This window comes from Uloborus diversus, unplaced genomic scaffold (genome assembly GCF_026930045.1).
Source record: "Uloborus diversus isolate 005 unplaced genomic scaffold, Udiv.v.3.1 scaffold_950, whole genome shotgun sequence".
NCBI classification, from domain to species: Eukaryota; Metazoa; Arthropoda; class Arachnida; order Araneae; family Uloboridae; genus Uloborus; species Uloborus diversus.
Window position 1 is genome coordinate 18,338 of NW_026559177.1, and position 21,422 is coordinate 39,759.

General features: G+C 33.2%; 1 long non-coding RNA gene across 1 annotated transcript; it reads left to right on the forward strand.

The window, feature by feature from the left end:
* The first annotated feature begins 8,752 nt into the window (after positions 1 to 8,752).
* LOC129234044 (uncharacterized) lies at positions 8,753 to 17,841 on the forward strand. The gene is made up of 2 exons (XR_008581521.1): positions 8,753 to 9,793; positions 17,694 to 17,841. It is a non-coding gene; the product is annotated as an uncharacterized LOC129234044 (long non-coding RNA).
* The last annotated feature ends 3,581 nt before the right edge of the window (positions 17,842 to 21,422 follow it).

A 21,422-nucleotide genomic window follows, 5' to 3' on the forward strand; every position in this document is an offset into this window, starting at 1 on the left:
AGTGTGGATCATGTGACCTGTCACACTTTGCAGGGGGACAGACCGGACGCTCCCCCTGCTGTGCAAGTCAAGGGAGGTATAGCTGTCGGCGAAATGAAACCGCAGCTTTTTACAGACCCTTCCAAGGAAATTCTAGTTCTTTCCCTCTTGAGTTTTGACTACATAAGTAAAAGAAAAATAACTCAATGTAAAAGGCGCGAAATTTTACATTGCCGCGCATTTTGCAATCCTACTTGTGATATTAATTTATTTGTATTCGCGCTAAAATTAATTTTGAAACAAAGATTTTTTCCCCCATTAATACGGTTTCAGATCTCATCTAGGAAAAATTAACGAATGAATGAATATTTGCAATAAATAAATTCATAAATTCGTTTTATTTTTAGAAAAATGTTCGTTATTGAAAATTGATAATTTCAAAAAAGGAAGGAAAAAAAAGATAGCCTGCATGACCACACTGAATTTTAACGAAATGAACTCCAAATTCTAACCAAAAAATATTCTTTAAAAATGGATGATCCTACTTAATATATTTGAAAAATCGAGTGCCGAATAAAACTGGGGACTAACTAGTTATCGGTTGGCGAAATTTTTTCGCTTCCTCTGCCTGTTTGCCACTCTCCCCAACCCCATCCGAGTTGCCAGAAAACATTCTTCTTAAAAATGAAACTAGATCCTCTTTGCATAGTTAATACTTGATTGTACAATAAACATTAATACCACTAATTAGTTACATTAACCTTTATTTGAACTAATAATATTTATATTTTAGTGCTAAATTAAATACTACTTTGTTGGTTAGTTATCTGTTTTACAAATGCAGTGGCGAATAGAAAAATATGTGGCTACTATAATTGCCTTTTCTCACCACTGGTGACCAGAAAATTCCCCTAATCTTTATCTTTGAATCCTTTTCTTTTTGAAAAAATATTTATTTATTTATCTAATTTTATATGTAGATGAGAAGGCTACGATAGCATTTCTCAATGGGTTGTTATGGTGAAAGTTCTTTCAAATTGAGCATAACAACGGCAAAGTCGCGGACGGCTACGGATAAGGATTTCCTGAATTTGAAAAATTAAAGATTTTTCTGTGATCTTTGTTTGTATGCAGGGGTGCTCACCCTGCTCCAAGCTCAAAGGCAAAAATCACTCCTTCCCCCACTCTCAATGTTTGTAAACTATCTTGCGTTGAAATTTTGGAATAAAACTAAACCTAGCACTTTTAGAGTTTCAGATTCCCAGTTACTAAATTCGGCAAAATACATGAGGTATTACATACACTATATGACCAAAAGTATTGGGACACTTTCAAAAATTCACAATTTTACGGATTTCTCGAGAAATAAAAGACCAATTGCTCTCTGCTCTGTAATTTTTTTTCTCATGAAAAGTATACTCCAGACGTCAAATCCAATAACAATTAAGTCTGCTATTCATTTAGGGGACCAGCAACAAATAATCCGTTCTTATCATGAATCACTCTGTAACGATGGCAGGAAAGTGTTGCCAGTTTGCTAACAATCCCTTACCATTCGTCGCCTATCCTAGAATTATAGAAATTCGGCTCATTAGATCGCTGATAACTTTTTAAAATTTAAAGAAATTGCGGTGGAATTTTTTTCGTGGATTGTAGGATGTATCTGAGCTTTGAATTATGAACGTCATAAATTGCTATCTTTCGTGCATGCGCAGTGAAAAATTAATAGCTTTAATTGTTCATTTTTCATCAAATTTTCAATATTTTAACTTCAAATTTTATTATTATGTTTCTCTAAAATGCTGTCAAATATTCTAAAAGTTTAGTAACGTTTAACGAAATACTCTGCGTAATATGAGGCGAAAACCGTCAAAATTTTTTTGCATTTTCGGAAGAAATGCTTATATTTCCATGGGTATAAGAAATATTTTCACAAAAATATAAAAATAAGTTTTTGATAGATTTTTAACTCATTTCTGAAAATTATAGCTTATTCCCAGCAATTTGCAATGAAAAATGATTAAAAAACTTTTTTCCTCAATTTGTTGTCGGTCCCCTAAATGAATAGCAGACTTAATTTTTATTGGAAAATGACAACTAGAGTATACATTTTATGCGAAACAAATTATAGAGCAATTGTTCTATTATTTCTCGAGAAATCCCTAAAAATGTGAATTTTTGAAAGTGTCCCAATGCTTTTGGTCATATAGTGTATATAGTGCTTCTACTTCAACACATTGAGTTTTTATTAAAATTTCCTAATAAGTCTTGTGAGTGTCTGATCCTCGTTAGTTGTCATGATAAATATTAAGGGTTGTCCTTTTTCTCAGGAGGCACGAAAATATTACCTACATGTATATCTGCCTGAAAAAAAAAAAAAAAAAAACCGAAATACTTAGGTGAAAAAAAATCTCAACGCCTCGCTCTGCCAGATTTTAAAGTTTTTATCGCTCTGCCTCGTTTTCATGCATCTTGCATTTAATGAATCAATAATAAAAAATAAAAAAAGGACAAGAAACAGATTTGCAGGAAATACATAAAGTTAAAACAAAAATGAAAATGAACAGCTTACATTTAGGAAAGAAATTATAAGTACAAGTAAGGGTTCACAATTTAAAAAGAAAAAAAAAGAAAAAAAATCAAGACAAACTTTTTCTTTTTAAGTTCTGTGTTACGCACTTCTGTGCCGAAAAATTATCGTATCGTGTCTTCAGTCACAGAATAAAATGAATGTTCTAATCAAATGATTATCAAGTAATTTTCATTCATATAGAACAAAAATCTTTTTTGAGATCCCACATTTTCTATTCTATTGACTCCTAATTCCTAATAATATGTAAATACAGCGAGAGAAAGGATTTAGCTACTTGTTTAGGAGAGGGAACCATTTCTATATTTAATTAACATGATCTTTATCGTAAGCATACTATTTACTCAGAAATACTCCCTATTTTCCCAAGCACTCTCTTTGGGGGCTATGCCTTTTAATTTTCACGAAAATAAAATTTTCAAAATGCACTTTTAGACGAACTCTGGTAGTATTTGGAAGTAAGTAAGAGGTCCTGTGATCTTCCACCAGCAAATTTTTGAACTTGAAACGCCAAAAACACAATTTCAGGTTCTTCAATTATGTTAGGAAACGAGGAGTTCGGAAGCTTTCCCCGGAATTTTTCGAAATAGTCTAAAAACGCAGTCTTAGTGTGATGTTGGGGGGAGGCAAAATTTTCAAAGTGTTATAAACATGATTGTAGGCCATTTTTAGTAACGTTGGGGACATTCAGGTTTTTGAAATCAAAGATCCAAAAATGCAATTTTAGACGACTTTTTTTTTTATGGTCAAAGAAGGACTTTTCAGAAACTCCCTTCCCGAATTTTTTTGAAATTAAAGCCATAAAAACGAAATTTAAGACGATCTTTAATGATGTTTTTTGAAGGGAGGGGGGGGGGGGTGCTTATGTGACCTGAAAACCTTTATGCCTGTAATTAATTTTTTCTACATTGTATTAAAATGCTGATCTAGCTTCTGAGAATGAAAATAGAAAACAGTGAAAACTTGTAACCTTCATTCTATATTGTTCACATCTTAGTTAGCTTTGTCAGTAACATAAGGCTGAAAACGTCATTAAAACTAACACATACAATGCTTAGTAATTCCACCACGGTGTGTTTTTTATATTAACCGAATCATATTAAATTGCTAATATGTTTTTCATGATTTTCTATGTATTTAATGAGTATGTTGGTGTACGGAATGTTTTCCGCAACTGAATAAACGTTTTTGAAAAGTATTTTTATTCTACAAAAATACAGCTTCCAAATTCTTATAAAGATTTAAAAAAAAAAAAAAAACTATTTCTATTGTGAAAATTTTCTGAAGACATCAGAAAGCCTTCTGTATTTTTGTTTTCTTGTCAGTCTTGAATGTCGGTGTTAGTAATCTGGAAATTTTTTATTTGGATGAAATTTTGCTTTTTAATTTCATGCACATTGATGTTTTTTCCTGAAATGTAATTTTACACCCCCCCCTTTTAAAAGTAAAATCTACTTAAGTTAAACATTGAATGAACACAAACGATTAGTAACCATGGCGACGAAAATTTGACTTCTTAGTAAATATTAAAACAACGAGCTAGAGTTATTCTTGTCATCATGACAATCTGAAAAATCAGAGCAACATCAGCTTTGTTCAAGTAAGGATAATAAGCATTCGCAATTGCTCAAAAAAAAAAAAAAAAAAAAAACTTATTTTTTTCTGGAAGAATAAATATTCTCCTGAATTTTAGTAGTTTCCCAAAAATGATAGCACTGTTGGAGAAATAATATTTAAGCAACGTACTTCAAAAAATATAAAACATGTTTTTAAATTGTAAATACTATTTGTATAAGCTTGATTCGCTCTGAAAAGTATGGAATAACACAAGTACATGATTGCTTGATTAAAACACTCAAAACCTGCAGTTAATCACAATATCCATATGTTTAAGCTATTTCCAAAACAGCTGATTAAAAATAAGTGTTTTAACTTTTTTTTTCATTGTTTCTGGCAATAAATAAAAATTTGGGGTAAAACGCAGGAATTATGACACAAAATGTAAGCTAGAAAATAGTCTTTAATAAAAATAAAATTAACCACGGTTCGCATTGCTGCGCTGGAAAATAAAAATTATGCTATTTTGTTTCTCACGTAATGTTTTAAAAACGGTATAATATCGTACATGTCTTAAAAGAAGGAGTAATATTGCGACCCCATAAGAAACGTTTCACGATTCTATTTGGGGTCAAATTATGCATCGTTTTCCTCCTTAGGAATTTTCTAAAGAGAAATACAGTAAAATCCTATTACAACGCATACTAATGCAACGAAATACTTGTTTCAACCAAATAAATTTCCAATCCCGATTCCGAAATTCGATGGATTTTACTGTATATTATGAATTACATGTTCAATGTGTATCTACCTTCTAAAGAAATTTGACGAGTCTGGCTTTTAAAGACACAAATAATTTTCAAAAACGTTTGTTGAGCTGTGGAAAGCACTTTATGTGTGTACCATTTGTAGTAACATAAAACACATGTAAAAACGATGCAAAATACCTAGTATCTGGAATACGATTTAATCTAGATATAAAAATATTTTTCGACTGGAAGGGAAAAATGTCAACTTTTCGCATTCGACAGCATTGTAACAATGTTCATTATATTGTAAATAAACAATTTGACTCAGAAATATTCCTTTCAAATCTATTTCTTTTCAAACCACAAATTTGAAAAAAAGCAAATGTTGCTAATTTAACAGCTAATAGCACGCATCTACATGGATTCACTTTCAAAAGCACTTGATTCTTCACGAAAGCCTTAGGAAAAGAGGAAAGAAGAAAGGACGTCCAGCGAAGGTCATTGAGGGGAACTAATGAGAGGGTAATAAATCTTACACCCCATTAGTGTTTACCCCTCAAAAAGGGGAGGTCACTATTCTAAGGCGGGGCAAATGCAAAAAGTGAACGTATTTTGAAATTTTTTTCAATAGTTAGAACATGATATTTGTTTAAAAAATGGTCGCATTATTTCAAACAAGATCTCAAAAGAGAGCTGAAAATATTTTGCGTGTCAGGGCGTTCTTAAAATTTCGATAGCACGAGTTGCAGATGTTTTACAGAGCGAAATGTCCAACAGTACCTCGTTTTCGAAGAAATTCATTTTTTCTCGAATTTTAAAAAATCGGAGAATGGACACATCAAAAAAGTAAAAACTAAAAGAAACAGACATGGTCTTGAAAAATACTCAGAAAAAAAAAACGGATCCGAAAACTTTACAGGAATTTGTAAAACAAGCTCCAACTTTCCCCGTAGGTTAACATTAGATCCGAATCTTTCAGACTCTCAGTGAAGAGCACCCTTAAGCTTTTTTATGCTAGCATCACATACTATTCAGCTAGCATACACAGAAATAGCATAGCAAGCTGTCTACAGGCATCATATGCTTATTTGTTGTTCGAGCTGGTTCAAAAGCATTTAGTGCTACGTAGCTTAATAAGCTTTTATGCTACACATACACACACTTATGCCTGCACACAGACACAAACACATATGCCTACATACACACACGCGCGCATACACACACAGCACTGCATACGCAACACGCACACATTTGCATACACACACCCACGCACCCACACACATGCGCCTACACAAACGCACACGCGCATTCATACACACACACGCTGGTGATTGCGAAAAACATAATTTGAATTCAAGATGCCAAAAATTCAATTTTTTTTTTTTTTTTTTTTTTTGCCCTTCCTGAGGTTTTTTTTTTTTTTTTTTTTTTTTTTTTTTGCGCTCTATTATATGCCTTCATGTATGCGCCTTCATTTTTTTATGCGCCCTCAAACCTGTGTGCCTTCTGTATTAAGGTTGGCGGGGGACCCAAATAGTGTTACTTTTAAATAAATTCATAAGGCCTCGCTGACTGCCTGCTCAAACAGTAGACTTGTCATTCAGGGGTCAACTGCCCCACACTCCTTGACTACGGGAAATTAATGTATCTACATATAATTTAGCGTATTTTTTGCTATTTCTGGTGTAATTTCCATCAAGTACCATACTTTTTGCACCCACCACCCTGAAAAATTCGAAATGACCTCCTATAAGGCAGATGCTTATCCCCAGTTTCTTTCTCGACCCCGATGTAATACTATTGCATAGTTTATGAAGGCAATGGACAGTTCCCAGTCCTCTGATATTTGTTAAGCATTAAAACTTTAATAATGAACATAATTGCATAGAAAAACAAAAATGCATTTAAATGAGCGTCCCAATTGTAGGGACTCTAGTGCTAATAATTTTGACGAGAAAAATTTAAAAAAAATGAATATAACTCATGGAAAGTGAACTGTCAAAGTGTTTTTTTTTCATTGGTTTGTTATTTTCACACATTTATAGAACAGCGTTTCAACGTATACAAACAGAGATTTTTTTAATGAAATTACGCAAGCGCAAAGTGCAAAAAATGTGTACCTTTCATGGCGGGAAATTTGGAAAAGCAAACTGTGATTGGCAACGGCAACATTCCGAGCCGCACCACACCAACCAGCATGTTTATTTTGTGCACAGGAGGAAATTTGCGCTGAGATAAGTATTCTTTTAAACCTGTTTTTGAAATTTAACTTAATATTGTAATACTTGTTTGTGCTTGTAATTGTTTTTTATGCAAACTCAAGTATCTTATCAAACTATTTTACGTTGTAAGCAAAGCATTGTAGCAAAAATGTTTGTTTCCTTGAGTTCGGACAATCTAACGAGTTGTTTTGTTTCATCTTGTAGTACGGCGCTATTTACTGAAAAGTGTCACTATTTTACTGAAAAGTGTCGATGCTATTTTTTTTTAAATCATATTTTGGATCAGAAAGTTATTGTAATCCATAACGTAGTTATGTAAGCTGCCTTTACTTAATATAGGCATTAGAGTCCTATATTGGATATTCAATCACGTTGCTAGAAATTTCTTCTTTAGTTTTTCGTTTTTAAATTCATTAAAAATCTTGATTTTATTTTATGATTAAAACAAATTAAAGCAAGATTAAGATGCATCAGTTCATCAGCAGCATCAGTACAACTTTATAACAAGTATAAGGTTAGACTCTTAAAAGTAATAAGTAATTTTGAAATTTAACTTCTGAACATATTTTTGCTTCGTCGTAGACCAAAAATCAACAGCTTAAAATTGAAATTTATCCAGGACAGAATTAACTTTTGTCAAGACGCTTCTTAGTTAGGATTCACTGAATAGTTGGTTAATCTTTCAATATACTGCATATTTGGCAGACAAACAGAATATTTGGTTTGATTGAATACTTTAATAATTCAGTGACGCAATGCGTAGCAAATTTATTTTCAACACTTAGTAAACATATTTTTTCATATAATGAATGAAAGTTTTAACGTAGTTAAAAATTAGTTTGAGTTGTTGCCGTCTAATACTGTCAAACCTGGTTTATAAGAAAGCACTTAAAATTAATTTCTGCTTGGACAAACTGCATTTGAGATCCCTAATCCCGGTCCTACTGTTGATGATTTTCCAAATAAGATGATCTGCTTTAAACAATATGGTTTTAAAGGTCCCTCTGATATTGTTTTAACGAGTTTCAAATGTGCTATCATATTCAAAACAATTTTAACGTAAGAGAAAACACTCAGGTGGTAATTTCAAATTTTATTATTTTCAATTTTTCGTAATTTTTATGACATGTCTATATCTGAGAGTCAGAACAAGGTAACTCACAATATCGTGAGGAGACGGCTAAAATGGTTGTCAAAGATGGAATGCACCTGGTAAGTAATTACAAAGTTTTTTTTAGAATTATATTCACATGACTCGATACAGAATAAGATTCTACATGACAATACACTAATAAACTGAAAATCACAGTTTTTGGACTTATGTCAGTATTATAGCTCTGAGCTACAGATATTTTAATTAATCTTACTTTTTCAAATTCAATTAACTATGAAACAGTAAGCAGAAAAGAAAAAAAAAACTTGGATAATATGGAATATACATAATTATGTACAGTCGGCTAGCAACTTTGTTTTGTATTTGTATGTAAGGTAATTGCAAGATCCTTTATTTATAATGTAACATACTACCATGATTATATTAGCTACATCAAATATTATTCGAAAAGAATTGCAGATAAATATAAACCATTAGTCCTTTACTAGAACAGTTTTTTTTTTTAAATTTATAATTGCACTAAATATAGATGCATTTAGGACGTTAAATGAAAATTAATTTTTATTTCATAAAAAAGGAAAAATAGATTAACCTTCCTTACATTAAATTGGTATAAAATACAAATGTTGAAATCACAAAATAAATAATATTAGATATTGGGTAAAATATGTTATTCGGTGCACCTATGCTTTTTAGTACGGACAAACTGAGATTTGGCACTTGCACATTATAGTGAATCATAAGGAAAGGGGTTAAGGAAAATAAAAATTTGTATTGTTGATATTTAGATATGAAAAATGCAGTAACCATTTAAAATATGTAAGTACTGTACACAAGTAAAATACTGTATTAAAATTGAAAATTTAGTTCTTTCAGTCAACCAGTTTTCTGCCAAAATGGAATGTTTCAATGACTTAATGGTTTGAGTTTTATAATTTACGAAACATGTTAAGATTTTTTTTTCTTAGTAACTACTTAATTTAAAGATTAATCATTTTGACTTTTAAAGGGTAGTTATTTCCTAAATTTTCCTTAGCAATTCTTGACAGTTTTCGTGCGTAATTTTTTAAAAAGACTAGCTAGGCTTTGTGTTGAATTTTAAAAATAATGAATATTCTAAAATAACACACAAGTTATTAAAAAATATATTTAGTAAGATCTTTTAATTTAGGAAATAAAACTTTCAAGAAAATATAATTACACGGAATTAGTATTAATGCTCTACTCAAGCTATACATTGTATTATTTATCTTTTAAATAGTAATGAACAAAGTTTTAATGAACAAAATCATCGGGTTACTGCATACACGTGTTTTGGAGTTACAGGAACTCTTTTTCAATGTAAAGTGGTGAGCTTTTGTATGTAAAGACCCAAAACACGGGTATGCAGTTGTCTGCTATTTTTGTGCATTAAAACGTTGTTCATTACTATTTACTTCCCTGCACAAAGGTATTTATTTCTTATTTATCTTTTAGTTTAAAGCAACTTTTTTTTGCAGCCTTTAAGAACAAAATAAGATGCCTTCTTTGCACTAAGATTTTCAAGTAGGAGAGTGGAATTGCAAGTCCTTTCTCATCACAGGTAAGTGATATTAGTTTTGAAAATATCAGTAGGGGAATGTGGGGCAAAGTAAAATTGTGAAATATTTACCCTGTTTTTAGTACAATATATCTAGTAATATTTTAAAATACATTTAGGCTTCTCGAGTCAGAAAAAGTTATCTCTGAAGGTCAAAGCGTAAGCTAATAAATACAAGCAGTTTTGAGAAATTGGTACTCATTTGGTAATATTTTGTTGTACAGTCAACCTTCGTTTATCGTGGTCAATTCGCTCCAGACTTTACTGCAATAACTGAATTTCCGCGAAGTAGGATTTATTTATAAACCAAATGTTTTTTTTTCCTAATTAGAGTGCATAAAACCAACTTACGACAATTTAAATAGGTTTTAACATAGTTAGAGCCCCCTAAATATTAAACAGCTCTCTTAATCCCCATCACATTTTCATTACTTTGTTAAAACTAAGCTACACGCACAATATGCAGTTCTTAAACATTACTACTAATCTGTGAAAACAGCTCAACTTGTTCGATGATGAATATGTGCCCCCGTTCTTCCTCTTTACTTATCCTCATTAAAGGTATTATATATACAACTTAAAAAGCTTGTACATTGTGAACACTATATAGAAATGTATGTATTTATCCCCTAACAATACAATGATTTATACTTTCCAGTTAGTGTTGAACGGTTAAAATGAGATAGCGATTCCCTACACTTTCTTCGCCAATTTTGTACCTTCACTCCCTTAACTAGTCCAACTATAGCCCCTCAGAAGAGCTTATCTTACTAAAAGGACATACTTTGTTATTCTTTAGTGGGAAAAAATTTACAGGGCATAAAAAAGGATTATTACTATATTTGAAAAAAAAAAAAAAAAAACCCAGAAAAAATCGCAATGTAGTGAAGCCCCGAAAGTCGAAGCGCAAAGTAGCAAGGGATGACTGTAACTCAAAAATTATTTTTGTAATTTTAAAATGAAATAGTTTTTATTATTAACATTTTTAGTACTACTTGAGGCCTATCAGTGCAGTTTTTACTCAATTATTACTAAGCTTAGTTTTATTTTAAATGTTTTTTCCAATTAATCATGTGCATGCGAGGTAAAGTAGAATAGTTTATTCCATGTACTTATTCATTTCTTTTATCACTTGTATATTAATTTACAAATAAATTCATATGCATTCCTTTGCATAAAAATTCACTACTTTAATCATTCATTTACATATTGACTTATTAAAGCATTATTTTATTTGCTCGTTTATTGTTTCGCATGTATTAATCAATCAACTTATTTATACAACTTATACTTTAACCCCGCCTCCCTCTGCCGCACCACCGTCGACCAGCCGCCTCACGGTGCTGCTCCTCTAGCGAAAACCGTCTCCAGGTTGCGTCCATATCTTACACACACACGCCTACACACACTCATGCCTGCACACTGACACAAACACATATGCCTATATACACACACACACACACGAACGCCTACACACACACACACATGCGGGTACACACACAACACGCGCACACACATGCATGCATACATACACCCACACACATGAGTCCACACAAACACATGCATACACTCTCGTGATTGCAAAAAACATAATTTAAATTCAAGATGCCAAAAATTCAAATTACTATAATTTTTTTGTTTATTCTTTCACTATCTCTTTATTACAGACCCCGAAGAGTTCCTATTTTTCCTACTTTTTCCTATTTTTTAGAGCACTGTCCTTATTTTCCTACTTTTTCCTTTTTTTTTTCCTACTTTTTCTTTCTTTAGTATAGCACTTCTAATTGTGCATTGATTATTATTTTTACCATGCCGACCCCATAATTTTCTGCATGTTTCAAATTTGAAAAACAAAAGAAACAAACGGTTCCTGAACCGACTACATTGACATTCCTAAACTGACATTGACTGACTACAGTAATTTCTTTAAGGATTGCCGCGGGGCGGCGTCTGCGTGTTTAAAAGTTAAATTTTCGAAAGTGACTTTTTTACCATTGCTCCGTTTATGATCGACTTTTCTTTTTATCGCTCCGACTTCAGTCCTACTGTTTTAACGAAACAAAGAAGTGGATACCACACATTCTAATGCAATTATATATTACTTACCCGTTAATTAGAAGCTTTAATTAAAGTAAACGGCCGAGTGTAAAAGAAGTGCGGGAAAAGCAGAATTTCCTATTCACCAATTTTTTGTATAGATGATTACAAGGGAAATGGAGCTCCATTTAAACAGAAAGGCAATGTAAAACCTTAAAAGGAACGTAAGGAAGCAAAAATTGAAAAACCTGTACACAGTACATATTTTCTTGATATTAGTACAAAATAAAAGCGACATATAACAGAAATTCGCAAAAACGGAACACTTCAAAAATAATCGCAGAAACTAACCTTTTTCATACATAAATATGATTATTGTTCATTTTAAATAGGAAACATGATTATAAAATTTATAAAATTTCAGTTTCTTTCTTTGGAAAGAGTGTATTTGCAAAGGAAAAAAAAAAACTCGGCAAAACCTAGATGGGCAAAACGTACCCGATTTTTGGAGAAAAATCGGAAATCAATTTAAATGCAAGATACCGTTTTTATTTCTTCACATTTTTAAAAGTTGGGGGGGGGGATAGAGCCACAAGCAAATATGTACTGTATTTCTTTTTCTTTTTAATAGATATTTTTAATCTGATATATCATCAATATCGAGGAGTTGCTCCCCCCTCCCCCTATCACTCTCAATTTCGTGAACAATTTCCGGATGAATATTTTTGTTGTATGGTGAGGAATGAATTGTTTACCATGCATGATTATCCCTTTTTTTTCCGTGACAAAAATTTTGGAAGAAGGAGGTAAAAAATCATCAAACCAATAAAACAATATTCGTTTTTATTGCTTGATTAAAATTAAAACTGGCCCGTCATTTTGATTTTTCCACCGGGGATGGCTAGCGAAGTATGTGTTCTGAATGCAAATTTTGTCTGAAAACAACAAAAACCACACAAACTTATAGTTAAGCATTAATTTTCTAAAGCCAGGGAAGGGAGAAATTTTTCTCACTGACCCCCCTAAATGACGTTCCTGAAAGAAAAATTTTCTTGTATACTAAAAATATATAACATAATATAAACCCTTTAGTTTACTTATTTCGTTATTTATTTAGATTAATTATTTTATTATGAATTTTATGTCCCATATTTAAGAACAAATTTATTTTAGTTCTGCACTTATAGTCTATTTCCTTTTTTTTCAAACTCAAACATCTGCCCCTGCTTATGCAAAACCGCATGTCAGTTGCTGATTATTTTCAACTAAAACTAATTTAATATTTGCTTTGCTTTTTGCATAGTTTATGACAACAGGAACTGAAATTGTTAGTATTTTCAAATGATAAATGGATGCTCTCGAAGGAATTCTTTCGTTTTTGACAAAACAAATCTTTAACAAAAATGGTTTTATTGCACCAAAATATGAGTTTTATTATTATTATTATTCTTTTTATTCATTATTATTATTATTATTGCGATCGCCATATTGCATTTTATTCTTTTCTTCTTGAAATTTTTATTACTGTATTGTTGAAAGGTGTTTCTTTGTTTGGATTTTATTTTCATATTTTTGTATTTAATATCTTTGTTTCCACTAGTTTATTTTTCATATTGAAAATTATCAGTTTGTTTCTTTCGTTTTGTTATTTGACTCGGTCTTTCATTAAATCCCTTTAATAATTCAAAAGTACTGTTAGTTTATTTTTGGGACAGTTTTAAATCAAAAATACTGTTAGTTTATTTTACATTAGAAATAAAGTTTACACAAAATCTGTTTATTCTTATCTCTTCCTATTTTTTCCTACTTTTTTACGTGATTTTTCTCCTAATTTTCCTACTTTAATTTTTAATTCCTTATTTCCTACTTTTTTCCCCAAAAAAACCACTTCGGGGTCTGTTATTAATTTATTAAATATTTTAGTTAATCATTTATTTAACCCAAAATGGTGTTTGTAATCAGATAGAAAATATTTCAGACAAAAAATATTTTATTTTTCACTTTGCCCCTTGATAAAAAAAAGGGGGGGGGGATTCTTTATGGGTGCTGTAATTTTTGAAACAAATTTCCAATTTGCAACAAGTAAGTTATTTTAACTCTTACACTTTGCCCCACATTCCCGTACTTCAAACTTAAGACACCACTTATTGTATGATGGTTTGCTAAAAAAATTTGTCAAGTGTGACTAGATAGCCTTAATATTCCAAAGCAAACAAATGAAATTGTTTGCTCACCGAACATACATACTACAAAATTAATTGCTTCCAGTTCATCAACCACATCTCTGTTGTCAAGCTTAAGCTGCAGTGAATTAGTTATTGTTTTATGGCATTTGTATTGTAACAAGTTGGTGTTGTTCGAATTCTCGTAAATTCCCCTTTTTTCTAAAAAGAAAAAGCTATGTTTTGATACAATTTTCTAGGGATTTACCAAACACCTCAGTGTGCTGAATACTGATAATAATATAATACAGCCGGACCTCCATATATCCAAGTATGAACTTACGAAGAAAAGATTCCATTTATAGAAATTTAGAAGCTTAATTTTATTAGAATTACTACTAAAACATTAAAGTTCAATCTAATTTTTCTGGAAAAACTACATTACTCATTTATTTGTGAATTATATTACATAAAAGTTAATGATTTAAAAAAGAAAAACAATAAGAAACTTTCTTTTTTTATTGTTTTTAAATAAACAGTATTCCAGACATTGGATAAAATCATCATAGCTGTATTCCTTAAAAAGAAAAGAAAAAATTTATGAATAGCCAATTTTACCAACAGTTCACCAAACAAATGTTTGCATTTATTGAATCCTCTACTTCATTAGAAATATTTTTCGAAAATTGAAGTCCAGAACCTGTAGTCAGAGACACCTCCAACATTTCATTTTTGATTAAATTCAAAAAATTGCATTTTTATCCCTCCCCCTTCTGTTTTGCAAGGAGTTATGGCTTTTTCAAATACTTAACTATTTCTGTGTCCATTAAGAGGTTTTTTTTCTGCAAAATTTTAATATCTCTTAAGCAAATTTGAATCTTTCCACTGTGTTCAAGTTAAACTTGAGATTTCCTACTGTAAAATTAAATAGTTTTTTCATTTGAATCAATGCATCAAGTTGTAAAGTAAAATGCAGTTGTACTTTACTAATCAAAATCATATATTTTTTTAAAGTTAAAATTTTTAAAATGTTTTTTTGGTTTAAGTGGGTTTTTTTTCCATTCCCTTTCAAAAATTGCATTCATATTTTTTTTAAATTAGAGGGAAGGAGAGAATCCCATCCAATCAAATCAACTCTAACTAACCCCCCCCCCCTTTGTTCCCTTTATATACATGCGTGTGTGTGTGTGTGTGTGTGGAAAAACTAACCCAACTGTCATGAGTATTTCCTGTTTCATTCATTGACAAAAAATGTTTCATTCAAATGTTTAGAGTGGTATTAGTTTTGCAAAATGTATTTTAAAAACTAGCAAATTTGCCACTAAATATAAGTTTTTTTTTTCTTTCCAGGAATCAGGACTTCTAATCAGAAAAATAGCTCTTTTAGTCCTTTTTTTAATTTTAACTTTCTCCTTTTATTTCTAACTAGCAGTACCCGCACCGCGATGCCCGTGCTAAAAATTTAATGGAAATCCAATGAATAAAAAAAAAATTACGCCTGCTCTCCCTCTGATGTAAAATGATAATTTTTCTTTGTATAAAATGCGTACACACCATTTCAAAGAAAAAAAACCTATTAAATTGTCAAATCATTAAATTATATTTACAGATACTTTAAAACTCTATTTAGCAAGTGAAGCGGTTTTTTGCAATTTAAAATATTTCGCAAAATAAACAAAATAAGACATCAAATAATATCTTTCAAATGTAAAAACTACCAAAATATCACGAAACAGGCAATGACTTCGTTCAAATGTTGACGAGTAGAAGCAATTTTCACCTCTATCATACCTTAACGGGCAACTTTCTAGCTTAGATATAAAAATTGATACAATTAAAGCTAAAAAAAATGCAGAAGTTGGCGCCTGCAACTTTCTGATATTTAGTCAGAGCCTGAACTCATTCTTTGGGCTTCTTACCCTTGGAAAGGATAAGATTTGAAAACTTTCTGTTGGTTGGTGTCGACATGTGCGTGGTGTACACGTGATGTGTGAAGGGTTAAACCCCACGTAGATATTTTGCGAAACTGATTGATCGTCACTGAATTTTATTTAAGTATTAACAAGTACTGTGATACTTAGTAGTATTGTATTTTCTTTAAAAATTTTTCAATTATACTTCAAGAATATAATATTTGCCATTATACTTTTTTAAAATTTACTTCAAGATATCATGTTAGGTATTCAACTTCTCTTAATAGCCAACTTAATGTAATAATATATTTTAATACTAGTAGCTATAGGCTATAAATTTCAGCCAACTACTTTAAACCTTTCTTGAAAGCTAAAGTGTTGTGTAAAATCTTCTTTATGTAATGTGTGTGTGTGTGAATTTTACCGGTTTTGCTTCCATCAGTTTTTCCAGCTTTGTGTGGATACAGCTCATCAGCCTTGTGCGACCATAGCTTCCTACGTGATTCATGCTTTTTATCCTCCCCTCTGTACCCCTTAAAGTTTTGCTCGAGAGTTTCGACTCACCCTGCATGTATAAATTTTTGGGTGTATTTGGAAGTTTAAACTCAAATAAGGTGTGGGTTTATTTAATAACCTTGCAGTCAGTGTGATAACCATATTATGATAATGTCCTCATGAAATTTGTTCATTTTATAGCATCTCTGTAATATTATATTGTGTTTAGTATTTACTTTGTGTGAAATTTCAAAGATATTTTACATCCACATTCAAAGCATATTAATACATATATTTTTGTACCTAAAAGTAGATAAAAGGCTTAAGTGATCCTAAAAGAAACCTTTAAATTCAAGTCATGAAATTTTTGGTGTGAAACATTGTATGCAGGGTCTATACACTATTCAATTTTCGGGCCCTTTCCAAAATTTAATTCTGTATCTGCCCCCTAATGACATATCCAGGGCATGTAAAATTTTCGGTGTGGCATGAATCTTTGTAGTTTTTGATCAAAAATTTCTTCTAAAACTTGATTATTTCATATTTTATTGAAAAGTTACTGTAGCTCAAAATCGATTGCAAATGGTACCGCTAAAATCATATTTGGACAAATAAAAATCATTAGTCATCATATAAAGCTCTTAAATTATTTTTTTTTGTCTGATTAATGCTATACGACACATTCAAATGTTTTTATTCATATACAAAAGAAAAAACTGGGTATGTACAAATTTCATTCCAGCATGTATAAACATGCCTGGCTGGGCATGTAAAATTGTAAATGCTTTTCTAGCCCTGCATTTCAAGTTCTTGGTGTTCTGAGAAAATACGCCAGTTGTCTTAGAGTGATTTTTTACCATTTTAGGCTATTTTGTGTGTACACTTTTGTTCAAAGGTAGTGAAAAGCACTTATTTTTGCAGGTTGTAGATTTCACAAAAGGAAGATATTGTGATTTTGCCAATTTCATTTGAACAGAACCAAAAGTTGATCATATACAAACAGTTGAAATACATCCAAAACTTAAATCTTTGGATTATGACTGGCTAGCAAAAATTAATGCCTTGCAGAAAATTCTAAGTTCTCGATAAGATGTGAAGTTAATGCTCATTTTGTTTATGGGCTATAAATATTGTAACTTCTTTTAAGTTGCACTATATATGATGTGGGTTCAAAATATGTCTCACTGCAGTGTAATGTTCTGCATTAGTTTGAGGCGTTTCAAAGTGCTACGTTAGAAATCCTTTATTGCTTTATTTTATTTGTTTTGTTATTTGTTCATTCTTTTTTTTTTTTAGAGCAAAATGAGAAAATATCTACTGAAAAGAGGGAAGGACTCCTCTGGAATTGAGACCGAGATGAAGAGAAGGAACAAATATTTATCCGATAAAATTCAGAATCTGCGTTACAATAAAGTTTAATTGAATAAATTTGATTTTAAGTGTTCTTTGTACTTTTATTTTCCTATTTATTGCATGCCATTTTTATTTAGCACTGGAGAGGTTAGTAATTTATTATATAAGTCTGAAATGAATTTTATAATAACCTCGGTGAAAGACTCTTGTTTAATGCTATAAAAGTGAAAAATTAAACCAACAGTGGGTGGTAACAAGGTAGCTGGAGTAGCAGAAATTAAAGCAAGACAAAAGGTAGAAATCAAGCTAGAAAAGCAACAGATGGTAGAAACTATGGTAGACTAGCAACAAATAAAAGCAGTGTGTGCTAGAAATCTTGCTATAAAAGCAAAAAATAAAAGCAACGTATGCTAGAAATCTTGCTACAAAAGTCAAAAAATAAAAGCAACATATGCTAGAAATCTTGCTAGAAAAGCAAAAATAAAAAGCAACAGATGCTAGAAATCTTGCTAGTCTAGCTTAAAAATAAAGCAACAGATGCTAGAAATCTTGCTATAAAAGCAAAAAATAAAAAGCAACAGATGCTAGAAATCTTGCTACAAAAGCAAAAATAAAAAGCAACAGATGCTAGAAATCTTGCTATAAAAGCAAAAAAATAAAAGCAACATATGCTAGAAATCTTGCTACAAAAGCAAAAATAAAAAGCAACAGATGCTAGAAATCTTGCTATAAAAGCAAAAAATAAAAAGCAACAGATGCTAGAAATCTTGCTAGACTAGCTTATAAATAAAGCACCCTGTGGTAGAAATCTTGCTAGAAAAGCAAACAATAAAAGCAACACAAGCTAGAATTGGTATGCTTTAAAGCATGAAAAGTGTTCCAAAACACTGCATGGCATGCTAGTAAGTTTGCTAGAAAAAGCAAAGATTTTTGCTAGTTTATGCTAGTTTTTCTTGCTAGAAATTAGCATGTGATGCTATAAAGAAAACAATTTCTAGCATGAATTTTGACCTGGGTGACAGAGTGACTGACTGACTGACAGAGTGACTGACTGACTGACAGAGTGACTGACTGACTGAGTGATAGGTTGACTGACTGACTGACTGACAGAGTGACTGACTGACTGTCTAACTGACTGAGTGACTGACTGGCTGACAGACAGTGTGACTGACTGACAGACTGACAGAGTGACTGACTGACAGAGTGACTGACTGACTGACTGATAGAATGACAGACTGACTGACTGACAGAGTGACTGACTGACTGACTGATAGAATGACAGACTGACTGACTGACAGAGTGACTGACTGCATGAGAGAGTGACTGACTGAGTGATTGACTGACAGAGGTACTGACTGACTGTCTGACTGACTGACTGACAGAGTGACTGACTGACTGTCTGACTGAGTGACTGACAGAGTGACTGACTGACTGACAGTGTGACTGACTGACTGACAGAGTGACTGACTTACTGACAGAGAGAATGACTTACTGACAGAGAGACTGACTTACTGACTGACTGATTGACAGACAGAGTGACTGACTGACTGTCTGACAGACTGACTGACTGAGTGACTGAGTGACTGACTGAGAGACTGACTGACAGAGTGACTGACAGAGTGACTGACTGACTGACTGATAGGGTGACAGACTGACTCACTGACAGAAATACTGACTGACTGACAGAGTGACTGACTGACTGACAGAGTGACTGACTGACTGAGTGATAGGTTGACTGACTGACTGACTGACAGAGTGACTGACTGACTGTCTAACTGACTGAGTGACTGACTGGCTGACAGACAGTGTGACTGACTGACAGACTGACAGAGTGACTGACTGACAGAGTGACTGACTGACTGACTGATAGAATGACAGACTGACTGACTGACAGAGTGACTGACTGCATGAGAGAGTGACTGACTGAGTGATTGACTGACAGAGGTACTGACTGACTGTCTGACTGACTGACTGACAGAGTGACTGACTGACTGTCTGACTGAGTGACTGACAGAGTGACTGACTGACTGACAGTGTGACTGACTGACTGACAGAGTGACTGACTTACTGACAGAGAGAATGACTTACTGACAGAGAGACTGACTTACTGACTGACAGACTGACTGACAGAGTGACTGACTGACTGACTGACAAAATGACTGACTGACTGACAGAGTGACTGACTTACTGACAGAGAGAATGACTTACTGACAGACAGACTGACTTACTGACTGACAGACTGACTGACTGATAGGGTGACTGACTGACTGATAGGGTGACTGACTGACTGACTGACAGAGTGACTGATTGAGTGACTGACAGAGTGACTGACTGACTGACTGATAGGGTGACTGACTGACTGACTGAGTGACTGACTGACTGAGTGATTGACAGAGTGACTGATTGAGTGACTACTGACTGATAGGGTGACTGACTGACTGACTGACAGAGTGACTGACTGACTGTCTAACTGACTGACTGACTGACAGAGTCACTGACTGACTGACTGACAGAGTCACTGGCTGACTGACAGAGTGACTGACTAAATGACTGACTGACAGAGTGACTGACTGACTGACAGACAGAGTGACTGACTGACTGACAGAGTGACTGACTGACAGAGTGACTGACTGACAGAGTGACTGACTGACTGACTGACTGATAGGTTGACTGACTGACTGTCTAACTGACTGAGTGACTGACTGGCTGACAGACAGAGTGACTGACTGACAGACTGACAGAGTGACTGACTGAATGACTGACTAAGTGACTGACTGACTGACTGATAGAATGACAGACTGACTGACTGACAGAGTGACTGACTGCATGAGAGAGTGACTGACTGTGTGATTGACTGACAGAGTGCCTGACTGACTGTCTGACTGACTGACAGAGTGGCTGAGTCACTGACTGAGAGACTGACTGACAGAGTGACTGACTGACTGATAGGGTGACAGACTGACTGACTGACTGACAGAGTGACTGACTGACTAAGAGGGTGACTGACTGACTGATTGACAGACAGAGTGACTGACTGACTGTCTGACAGACTGACTGACTGAGTGACTGAGTGACTGACTGAGAGACTGACTGACAGAGTGACTGACAGAGTGACTGACTGACTGACTGATAGGGTGACAGACTGACTGACTGACAGAAAGACTGACTGACTGACAGAGTGACTGACTGACTGACAGAATGACTGACTGACTGACAGAGTGACTGACTGACTGAGTGATAGGTTGACTGACTGACTGACTGACAGAGTGACTGACTGACTGTCTAACTGACTGAGTGACTGACTGGCTGACAGACAGTGTGACTGACTGACAGACTGACAGAGTGACTGACTGACAGAGTGACTGACTGACTGACTGATAGAATGACAGACTGACTGACTGACAGAGTGACTGACTGCATGAGAGAGTGACTGACTGAGTGATTGACTGACAGAGGTACTGACTGACTGTCTGACTGACTGACTGACAGAGTGACTGACTGACTGTCTGACTGAGTGACTGACAGAGTGACTGACTGACTGACAGTGTGACTGACTGACTGACAGAGTGACTGACTTACTGACAGAGAGAATGACTTACTGACAGAGAGACTGACTTACTGACTGACAGACTGACTGACAGAGTGACTGACTGACTGACTGACAAAATGACT